Genomic DNA, 11009 nt, shown 5'->3' on the forward strand with positions numbered 1-11009 from the left:
ACCCCACATATATTCGTCCCCATACCCTCCCTGGATCAAACCCTGACCACTCCACTCCACTCTGCCACACAAGCTCCTATCCGGCGATCTCCGGCCTTCTCCGGCATGGCGGGTAGCGGATCTGACTCTGACCAATCCGGATCCGTCGACTGGGGTGTTGCCCCGCGTGGATTGGCGGAGGCAATGGCCGTCCACATTGCATTCTTCCACTCTCGGGAGGACAGCACCCGACCGACACGGGCTCTATTCGACGTGAGTTCATTACGTCAGCGCATAGGGCGCTCGGATCCTCCGGGTCTGGGTCATCGCGATCCTCCCCGGGAGCCTTCCAATCCCCCTTTCCTCGTCACTGGTCCGTCGGAATATGAGTCACATCGGGACTGTGTGCCCGTTGTGGGAAGGAGAGGATGAGGGCGGCCGTGGCCCGCCTCGCTGTTTGCACGACAGTGGCGAAGGCGGCTGATGCAGCGGCACGGGCGGCCACAGAGGAGGAAGCCATCTGTGCCCGCATTGTAAAGAAGCGGCAGCGGAGAAACACACGCACCCTCGCCTGAGAGCAGAATTGGGCGGTCCGTACCATGACCGGACTGCCACCCCAAGGAGGAGAAGAAAGACATCGATGGGTCAGACATCTCCGGCGACAAGCAGATCCGGCTCGATCCGTACCGCAGCTTCGACCGCTACTTCCATGAGAAGGACGACAAGGATGCCGGGAAGGGCAAGGGCAACCATTGATGATCTCTCCATAACTAAACATGCCAAATTCTGGTAGTCAGATGACATGTTCTGATGTAATAGCCGGACATTGTGTGTAATGCATCGTTTAAGTTATTGCATGAGTTTGTATGGATTTGAGGTATGCTAATTAAGATGTTCGGTTATGAGAAAAACAATTAGGGCTCTGACCAGGCAGTTCTCCGGAAGGCAGCCGGACGTCTTCGTGCGCGTTTGAGGGGCCGAATTTATCTAAGTCCGACGCTCTAAAGCCCTAAATATGTGATATTTGAACTCGACGATAATGTACGTACGTAGCGCCAAAGACCCTATGGCCGAGAAATTGCATGGTCATGTTACACATCCTCGACGGGCCCACTGATCTGGTCAGTTCAACCGCGAGGCAACTCCCAATTCGGCAATGGAGCCACGGCCGCAGACCGTGCGCCATAAATGAAGCTGCATCTGCATGCCCGTGGCACGGACCCACGCGGTTTAGTCCTTGCGCATATACACCATTCAATCATTCATGTACTGCACTACGTGTCCGCGGTGGAAGCTGCTGAGCAAACCGGCGCTTGCACCGTTGCACGCACGGTCGATTACGTGGCAGATGCTCGCAAGGTGGCAGACAGAACGAAAGCTCTTTCGAAGAAACTAGTAAACGTGTACGTGCACGTCTCAATCAAACCACATCAAATTTATGTGGGTATAAGTTTTTTTAATCCATTCTTTAGGAAGACCCCTTATTTATGAACAAAAGGAGAAGTACAACCCCATTAATTATCTTTTAAGGATGCCATATGTAGTTCAAGAAGATCATGACGAAATCATAACTATATAAAAAATGTCCCAAATCAATGGCAATCGACTGGATGAACACCTCCAGTGCTCATATAAGGGCGTAGCCTATTTAGTCTATTGTATAGTAAAAATGGAATCAAATATCCAATGAACATTCCAGAATGCTTATTTTCTTAGGTGAACTTCAAAGAGCATAGAAACATTATCCACGTGAACGTGGTGTCTATGAAAAGTTGGAACAAAGATACCAAAAAAATAGCAGTCTTTGAAGAACTGAATTAGTTTCCCTCTTGGATTTGGGCTGCTTGTTATCTTTATAATTTGAAGGCTCGACCGTGGCCGTAAAACCACCCATGGGAGTAATAATGACTGTGAGCCGGAAGAGTCGGACAGTTTTCAGTCTCTCCTGGAGTGGAACTACAGTTTAGACATACATTATCTATTGTGTATATAGTTGCAGAACATCTAGAAGCTAAAAAAATCAATAAAGCGTTAGATTCACGGTAAGGAATGGAGAAAGGGAATTTAACATTTTCTCTATGACATGGATGTCATGCAAGCAACCCTTTCTCTACCCTAAGCTTAGTTCTGACATGAGTTAAACATGTCACCATGCTTCAACATCTTAGCAGTGCAGAAAGGCTACTATTCTAGAATGGTTAGAATATAAGGAAATTGGGCATGAGCACATAAAGGGCTATAAAAATTATTGTTTCGCAAAGCTAACCAGGACTGAAAAAGAACAAACACAAAATTTAGGATGACCAAAGCCATATGTCCTCAGGAGAATAAATCACACTAAATTAACAACGGATATATAAATAAGTTTAAAAGGCTAAAATGAAGGAAATGCCTAATGTCATGGCGCCTTTGGTTATTCATGTGCATATCCAATAGTAAGCATGATCTAATGAGAGAAGAAAAGTTTCAAAGTTATCAGTTGATACAAAATGTGCAGCAAGAATATATATTTTATAAACTATTCAATAATAAGTATGATGCATCTTATTAGAGGAAAAGCAACTAAAAAAATCCTAGTAAATTTAAGAAGAGAGATGTAGCTAAGCTGTGTAGAAAGATCTTACCAGCGCTTGCAAAGGAGTCGATTGCAGTAGCAGTTGCGAAAGAGAAGATGCACTGATGATCTCCATCTGCTCATGACTTGAAACCAGCGGCAGAGTATACGGATGAAGTTATCATCAAAGCATGCTTTCAAAACTTGACTACAAGAAAAAGGAAGTGATAAGAAATCAATACTAACTGAGCAACGAACTGAAATACATATATATGTATATAATCATCACAACAGTATTCTTCCTGTAGTCACTGCTATCTGACGACACGCCGCTTTTTCCCGCCGCCGTCGCCTCCCCGGCCGAACCCACAACCATTCATATCCCCTTTTCACATTAATTATCCCTGATGTTGTTCTACAAATATGACCACAAATTCTGAATATCCCTTACCCCACTACAGTAATTAAGCGCAAATTAATTATTTCTTCTCATAGCTTTTCAGAAATACAACAAAATCCGAGAACGGTTAATATTGAATACATAGAAATCACCAAAGAACGCAAGAGTGGCAGAAGGGGGGTGATGTAACCTTCCATCCGATGGAGAAGCCGAGGCACGTGGCAACGGTGGCGCTGCCGCCCCAGCAGAGGGCGCAGAGCGTTACCCCTTGTCCTCACACGCTCATAGCGACCTATCCTATTGGCGCTTCTCCTCTTCGCCTCCATCATTGCCGGAGCAGGCAAGGGAGAAGGGGCTGGGTTCCTACCGCCGCCACTATTAGGACTTCAAAGCTCAGAGAAATGCACTCAAGCATTAAAATGAAAGAGGCTCACCTGGCATAAAATTCACAAACATCTGCTTTGAAGGCTGCATATTCTACCAGCTTCCTGTTAGAAGAAAAACAATAGTTTGATATGAGGGAAACTTTGTATGAAATATTTCCAGTATATGTTTACGGAAATCACATGGCCAAAATAAATCCTAGCTTTCTTATATGACGGAAAATAACATATCCAGAAACAACATGAGGAAGAGGAGTTTATCCTTCACTATGTCATATATATTACCTTGATTCACCTCATATGCATCCTTCCTAGATTTCCCATCAAACACCCTTGTCGACATGACACATAAAACATCTTCAGAAACAACATGAGAGAGAGAGGTGGTTAAGTTAGCAAATGGTAATAAGAAGGGTAAATCAAGAATCAATGTAGATGAACTGCAGCAGCATCAATCGTTCTGCTTTAACATTACAGTCAACAAAAACAAAAGACGAACTCAAGAATCCTATTTACCTTCCTATGAGCATGCTTCTACACAGGAAGTTAGTAGAATATGCAGCCTTCAAAGCAGATGGAAATAAACGTGCAGATTTTGAACAAATCATACAAAGTACACTCTGGAACTATCACACTGAAATCTGCAACTGCATATGGAAATAAGGTCACTCTAATCAGGGTACTGAATTTTGACATCGACACACTATAAATGGACAAAGTACCTTCACAGGAGTACTTTCAGTGAACATGCATCTGTCATATAATAATGTGAACAAAAGCAATTTTAGTGATCGAATGATGAAAGACCCATAACAGGGTCCGGTGTAACATTACCTCTGAACCGTAGGCGCTGTGAGTAGATCGTAGTGGAGAAGGTGTCTTCGTGCTCGGGCAATACATCGCTTCTGGTTGTATTCCGCTCTCTTCTCATCAGACATTCGTGCAAACCAATTTTGACCACTTTTTGGTGTTTGTTCTTGCAGTTTTTCACCCGCTTGATTTGCATTCACATGAGTAGGCGTATTTGTCAGATCTTTAAACGGGGAACGTTCCCCTGATCCTAATGGGGATGCAGGCGGATGATGATCCTTCATCCGTGGCATGTCAAAAAAATAGGGAACATTTTAAATCAGTACAAGCACATAATGATGCTACACCTCTGGATAAATTTAATACAAAGGGATGTGACTGAATTCTTAAATGTTGGAGAAAGTACACATGGATCTTAACTGAAGGTATGCTAAGTTCTCATCTAATATTGAGAAGCTGAATTTTTAAATGTTGCAAACAAGTAACCCTAAAATCTTAAGTCTTGCTTGGATTCAGTGCAAAAAGTAAACTCTCAAGTCTTGCCTGGATTCAGTGAAACAAGAAAGGTTTTTGTGTATAAAAAGGTACATCTAAAAAGGTGACAAAAAGGACCTTAGCTGCAGCAAATGTTGATGACTGCCAATGGTCTAAACCAGTAGAAATAAACTATCTGTTGTTAGGGAGAAGGCAAATAAAGAAGATATGAATAATCTTAGTGATATTGCCTGAATTTCAGATATTAGTAGATCATTGAAAACATCCTCGAAAAGTTCACAAGGTATTTTTCTTGCCACTTGAGCAGTCCGTCATGGTATTGCGGGAAAGTGCAGACTCCAGACAACATTTAAAAGGCAATTTCAGCAACACAATGAATTTTGTCAACTATATTAAAAATAACTCAAAAATCAGACTGTAACCCTTTTAATGCTGCGTTTGGCATTGTCGTGGATCATGATAATTCACCTTTTACCGCTAGTTCCGTGGCTACTATCCCACAACAATGCTACTTTGGCATTGCGGTGTATGCAGAACATCGTGCACTAAAATGACCACTCTCGGCCATGAACTATAGGATTATACAGAAAGAGAAGAATCACACGCATCAATTTGTCTTGCGTGGAAGGATCATATACTGGGCCTCATATACCAGGTACTAAATTGACTTTCCTAATGTTACGGACACATTGACGTTATGATTATTTTTGTACACACGCTATCTTCTATATCATTGTGTAGTCATTTCATGAAACAAAAATGTAAAAGTAGATTGTATTAGCTTTGTCTCATTGCATTAATGACATGTATCTATATGTGCGTAGGTATCAAATCAACCGATCTCTGATTGCATAAGTAACAAACTTGTGGAATGCACGTGTAGCCTAATATAAGCTAGTTCGGCTAGATCTCTATCGACCCGAATTTAGCAGAAGTTATGATCACACAAAAAACATTTTAGAGTCCGAACAAAAACAATAAGCGACCCAATGCTAATCTGATGGCTAAGGCAAGCGTATGTAGAGTCTGAATTTGAAAATCTAATCCAACTTACCATTACCAATTAAATCAAAAGAACGAAGAATGAGACATTGCACATGCAAGAATGGTTGGTTCCATAATCTACAAATGTAGACATATATGGAAAGGAAAGCTGCTAGCACAACATGAAGCAACGCTGGTGAAAATTTCATACCCATATTCAAAGAGTGGAAATTTCTATTAAAATTCAGACCTATATTCAAAGAGTGGAAATTTCTTATAATCAAGTCAGCAATGAAATTTCTCTTGTGTGGAAGGAACATATAGTGGACCTCATGAGATACCGAGAGAACAGAATCACAAGCATCAATTTGGAGGATCAGAGAGATACAGAGAGATAGAGGGTGAAAGTTGCCTGGCTTGATGGCGAGGGCCTCACCGTATAGATGGCCAGCGTCGAAGTGGGGGATAAGAGAGTCGGCGGCGACGGAAGCCGAGTTCAGCGGCGCCGGCGGAGGAGCGGAGGGTTGGCGGCAGATGCCGACTCGACGGGCGGCGACCGGCGATTGGAGCGGCGGCAGAGTGGAGGATCGGTGGGTGGCGACGGCAGCCCATGCTGGCACGTCCGTTGGGCAGCACAGAAGGAGTGGGCGGCAGAGGCTTACTGGAGCGGGCGGTGACGGGCGACTGGAGCGGCGGCGGAGTGGAGTATCGACAGGCGACGGCGGCAGCCCGTGTTGGCGCAGCCGTTCGGCAGCACAGAAGGAGCGGGCGGCTCACAAGAGGAGAGGACGGCGGAGTGGCGGCGGCCAAGCTACGGCTCCGGAGGCGGCGAAGGGCGCGGCGGGGCGGCTCCCACGGCTGGGGAGGCGGCGACCCGCGGCGGGGGCGGGCTCCCGGCGACCTGCGGCGGCTTCCCGTGGCTCCGGCGGCATGAGGCGGCGGTGAAGGGCGCGGCTTCCCGTGGTTCGGCGCCAGGCTGCGGGAGGAGGAGGAGGTCGTGCGGGAGGAGAAGGTGGAGGTCGTGTGGGCGACCGATTTTCTTAGTGCGGGGCAGATTAGTGATTGATTGATTGTCGTGGCTTGCGTGGTTGGTAGCGTTAAACTTTAAAGGATTAAGGGTCATTAGATTTTGATGATGGATGAATATGATTGTTTGAATCTGTCTCTCTCTTCCTTTTATAATGGTAGTAGATATATACCGGAGGCTAGCGCGCGAGGACGAGGAAAGCAGGGAACCGAACCATGAGCGGGCCACGGCCGTGTCTGCTTTAGAACTGAGCGGGCGAGTGCTCCTGCGGGAACTAGCCAAATTCGCAAATTTCTTTCATTCCCCGCGCGGCGTATCAATCCCTTCTCCAAACGGTCGGCCATATTCCACACTTTCACAGATCGCCAGACGTCCATAGACAATCAAGCATTCGTTTTTTTTTGCGAGAAGTTGCTGCATTTCGTTGCACGATAGTCATCTTGACTTCTTTTTTGCAAAAGGCAAAAGTGGTATATATAATTTATATAAAAGGAAACTGTTATTGTACTGACGTTTTCTGGAAAGGTATGGTAAAATGAACGTTTTTATGGCAATTAGTAGAATGTCCGTGCTACGGGCTTTTAACAAAATTGCTTATTGCAAATGTTCTTACGTTTTTACTGGCTTCATATATTAACTAATCAAGGTAGTAGCTCAAGCAATCCCTACTTATATTATGGATGTGTTCAAATTAATTATGTCTGTTTGTGATGACCTAAACAGGATGGTCAGGAACTTCTGGTGGAGTGTAAAGGAAGGCAAACGGAAAACACATTGGTTGGCATGGCCGAAGATACAAGATCAGAAAGGCAAGGATGGCTTGGGATTCAGAGATTTTCGCCTTTTCAACCAGGCTCTCCTGGCAAGATAAGCCTGGCGTCTGTTAACTAATCCCAGCAGCTTGTGTGCGCAGGTTCTCAAGGCGCGGTACTACCCAGAGGGGCGCCTCGAAGACACGGTCTTCGCGGGGAATGCCTCCCCGACTTGGCAGGCGATTCAGCATGGCCTTGAGCTCTTGAAAAAGGGCATCATATGGCGCGTTAGGGACGGGCGACATAGTCGCATTTGGCGTGACCGGTGGCTACTTAGGGAGCCGCCGCGTCAACTCGTGTCCCTGCAGGGCACATGCCGCCTCAGGAGGATGGCGGATCTCCTGACGGCGAAGGGTCCTGGCGCATGGACCTTCTTCGTCGCCACTTCCTCCCGGTGGTTATCGACGTCATCACTAGCATCCATACCTCGCCTCACGCCACAGACGACATCATTGCATGGGCACCAGAGAGGAATGGTATCTTCACCGTTCGGTCCGCCTACCGCCTAGCCATGGATGAGCGCGAGCGTCCATTGGCTTCCGCCATGAGCAGAGCATCGGATGGTCGTCGCGCCATCTGGAAGATCATATGGGGGTGCCCCGCTCCCCCGAAGGTACCCGTCTTCGCTTGGAGAATCGTCACCAACTCACTTGCTACCCGGGCCAATAAATTCCCGCGGCATGTTGAGCTTACTGACATATGTCCCCTTTGTGCTATGTGTTGGGAAACATTGCATGAAAAACAAAAAAAATCTACGCACAGGCAAGATCTATCCATGGAGATGCATATCAACGAGAGGGGAGAGTGTGTCTACGTACCCTCTTAGACCGTAAGCGGAAACGTTTGTTAACGTGGTTGATGTAGTCGAACTTCTTCGCGATCCAATCGACCGAGTACTGAATATACGGCACCTCCGTGTTCAGCACACGTTCAGCTCAGTGACGTCCTCGCCTTCTTGATTCAGCAAGACAGCGAAGTAGTGGATGAGTTTCATCAGCACGACGGCATGGTGACGATGGCCGTGATGCTACCTCCACAGGGCTTCGCCTAAGCACTACAAAAATATGACCGAGGGACTAAACTGTGGAGGGGGCCACCGCACATGGTTAAGCAATTGTCGTGGTTATGTGTGGCGCCCCCTCCCACATATATATATAGGTGGGGGAGAGGGGAGAGGGGAGAGGCCAAGGGGCGCCCCAAGTAGGACCGAATCCTACTTGGCCTCCTGCCCTTGGCCACGCCCGCCCCCCTTCCATATTTGCTTTCGGGAGAAAGGAAAGGGGGGAGAAAGGAAGGGGGAGGCCAAATCACCCCTTTCCTTTCCTCCCCTGGGCCGGCTTCCATAGGAGGGCGCGCCAGCCCCTTGTGGGCTGGTGTGCTCTCCTCTTTTGGCCCATATGGCCCATATACTTCCCGGAGGTGCTCGGAACCCCTTCCAGTGACCCGATGACTACCCGGTGCACTCTGAAACTCTTCCGATGTCCGAATATCATCGTCTTATATATATATATATATATATATATATATATATATATCAATATTTACCTCCGGACCATTCTGGAGCTCCTTGTCATGTCCGTGATCTCATCCGAGACTCTGAACAACATTCGGTCACCACATCCATATAACTCATATAACACTATATCGTCAACGAACGTTAAACGTGTGGACCCTACGGGTTCGAGAACTATGTAGACATGACCGAGACACCTCTCCTGTCAATAACTAATAGAGGAACATGTATGCCCATATTGGCTCTTACATATTCTTTGAAGATCTTTATCGGCCGAATCTTATGACAACATACGTAATTTCCTTTGTCCATTGGTATGTTACTTGCCCGAGATTCGATCGTCGGTATCTTCATACCTAGTTCAATATCATTACTGGCAAGTCTCTTTACTTGTTCCGTAATACATAATCTTGCAACTAACTCATTAGTCACTTTGCTTGCAAGGCTTCTTATGATGTGTATTACCGAGAGGGCCCAGAGATACCTCTCTGATACTCGAAGTGACAAATCCTAATCTCGATCTATGCCAACTCAACAAACACCTTCGGATATACCTGTAGAGCATCTTTCTGATCAGCCAGTTACGTTATGACGTTTGATAGCACACAAGGTATTCCTCCGGTATCCGGGAGTTGCATAATCTCATAGTCGAAGGAATATGTATTTGACATTAAGAAAGCAATAGCAATAAACTAAACGATCAATATGCTAAGCTAACGGATGGGTCTTGTCCATCACATCATTCCCCTAATGATGTGATCCCGTTATCAAATGACAACCATGTCTATGGTTAAGAAACCTTAACCATCTTTGGTCAACGAGCTAGTCTAGTAGAGGCTTACTAGGGACACAATATTTGTTTATGTATTCACACATGTATTTAAGTTTCTGATCAATACAATGTGACAGACCTGTTGACTAAACTTCTCTCACAAGCAAAGCATGATCACACCTTAGTACTCTTTGGGTGTTAATCACATGGTGATATGAACTAGATTATTGACTCTAGTAAACCCTTTGGGTGTTGGTCACATGGCAATGTGAACTACAGGTGTTAATCACATAGCGATGTGAACTATGGGTGTTATTCACATGGCGATGTGAACTAGATTATTGACTCTAGCGCAAGTGGGAGACTGGAGGAAATATGCCCTAGAGGCAATAATAAAGTTGTTATTTTATATTTCCTTATTCATTATAAAGGTTTATTATTCATGCTATAATTGTATTGATCGCAAACTTAAATACATGTGTGAATACATAAACAAATACCGTGTCCCTAGTAAGCCTCTACTAGACTAGCTCGTTGATCAAAGATGGTTAAGGTTTCCTAACCATGGACATGCGTTGTCATTTTATAACGGGATCACATCATTAGGAGAATGATGTGATGGACAAGACCCATCCGTTAGCTTAGCATAATGATCGTTCAGTTTTATTGCTATTTCTTTCTTCATGTCAAATACATATTCCTTCGACTATGAGATTATGCAACTCCCGGATACCAGAATAATACCTTGTATGCTATCAAACGTCACAACGTAACTGGGTGATTATAAAGATGCTCTACAGGTATCTCCTAAGGTGTTTGTTGAGTATCGGAGTGGTATCTCTGGGCCCTCTCGGTAATACACATCATAAGCTTGCAAGCAAACGACTAAGGAGTTAGTCATGAGGTGATGTATTACAGAATGAGTAAAGAGATTTGCCAGCAACGAGATTGAACTAGGTATGAGGATACCGGCGATCGAATCTTGGGCAAGTAACATATCTATAGACAAAGGGAATTACGTATGTTGTCATAACGGTTTGACCGATAAAGATCTTCGTAGAATATGTAGGAGCCAATATGGGCATCTAGGTTCCACTACTAGTTATTGACCGAAGAGGTGTCTCGATCATGTCTACATAGTTCTTGAACCCGTAGGGTCCGCATGCTTAACGTTCGATGATGATATAGTATTATATGAGTTATGTGATGTGGTGACCAAATGTTGTTCGGAGTCCCAGATGAGATCACAGACATTACAAGGAGTCTCGAAATGGTCGAGA

General features: G+C 45.2%; 1 long non-coding RNA gene across 9 annotated transcripts; it reads right to left on the bottom strand.

The window, feature by feature from the left end:
* Positions 1 to 1536: 1536 nt before the first annotated feature.
* On the bottom strand, positions 1537 to 6663 carry LOC125510037 (uncharacterized). 9 transcript variants are annotated; one of them, XR_015602480.1, is made up of 8 exons: positions 6042 to 6662; positions 4151 to 4404; positions 4039 to 4069; positions 3602 to 3963; positions 3368 to 3421; positions 3124 to 3296; positions 2604 to 2741; positions 1537 to 1924 (listed from the first exon to the last, which is right to left on the bottom strand). It is a non-coding gene; the product is annotated as an uncharacterized LOC125510037 (long non-coding RNA). The 9 variants fall into 9 exon arrangements; XR_007284451.2 differs by lacking the exon at positions 4039 to 4069 and having other exon boundaries at positions 3602 to 3673; positions 3833 to 3963; positions 6042 to 6660; XR_015602478.1 differs by having other exon boundaries at positions 3602 to 4069.
* Between the last annotated feature and the right edge of the window lie 4346 nt (positions 6664 to 11009).

The sequence above is a fragment of the Triticum urartu genome, chromosome 5A (assembly GCF_056163025.1).
Source record: "Triticum urartu cultivar PI428250 chromosome 5A, HENAU_Tu73, whole genome shotgun sequence".
NCBI classification, from domain to species: Eukaryota; Viridiplantae; Streptophyta; class Magnoliopsida; order Poales; family Poaceae; genus Triticum; species Triticum urartu.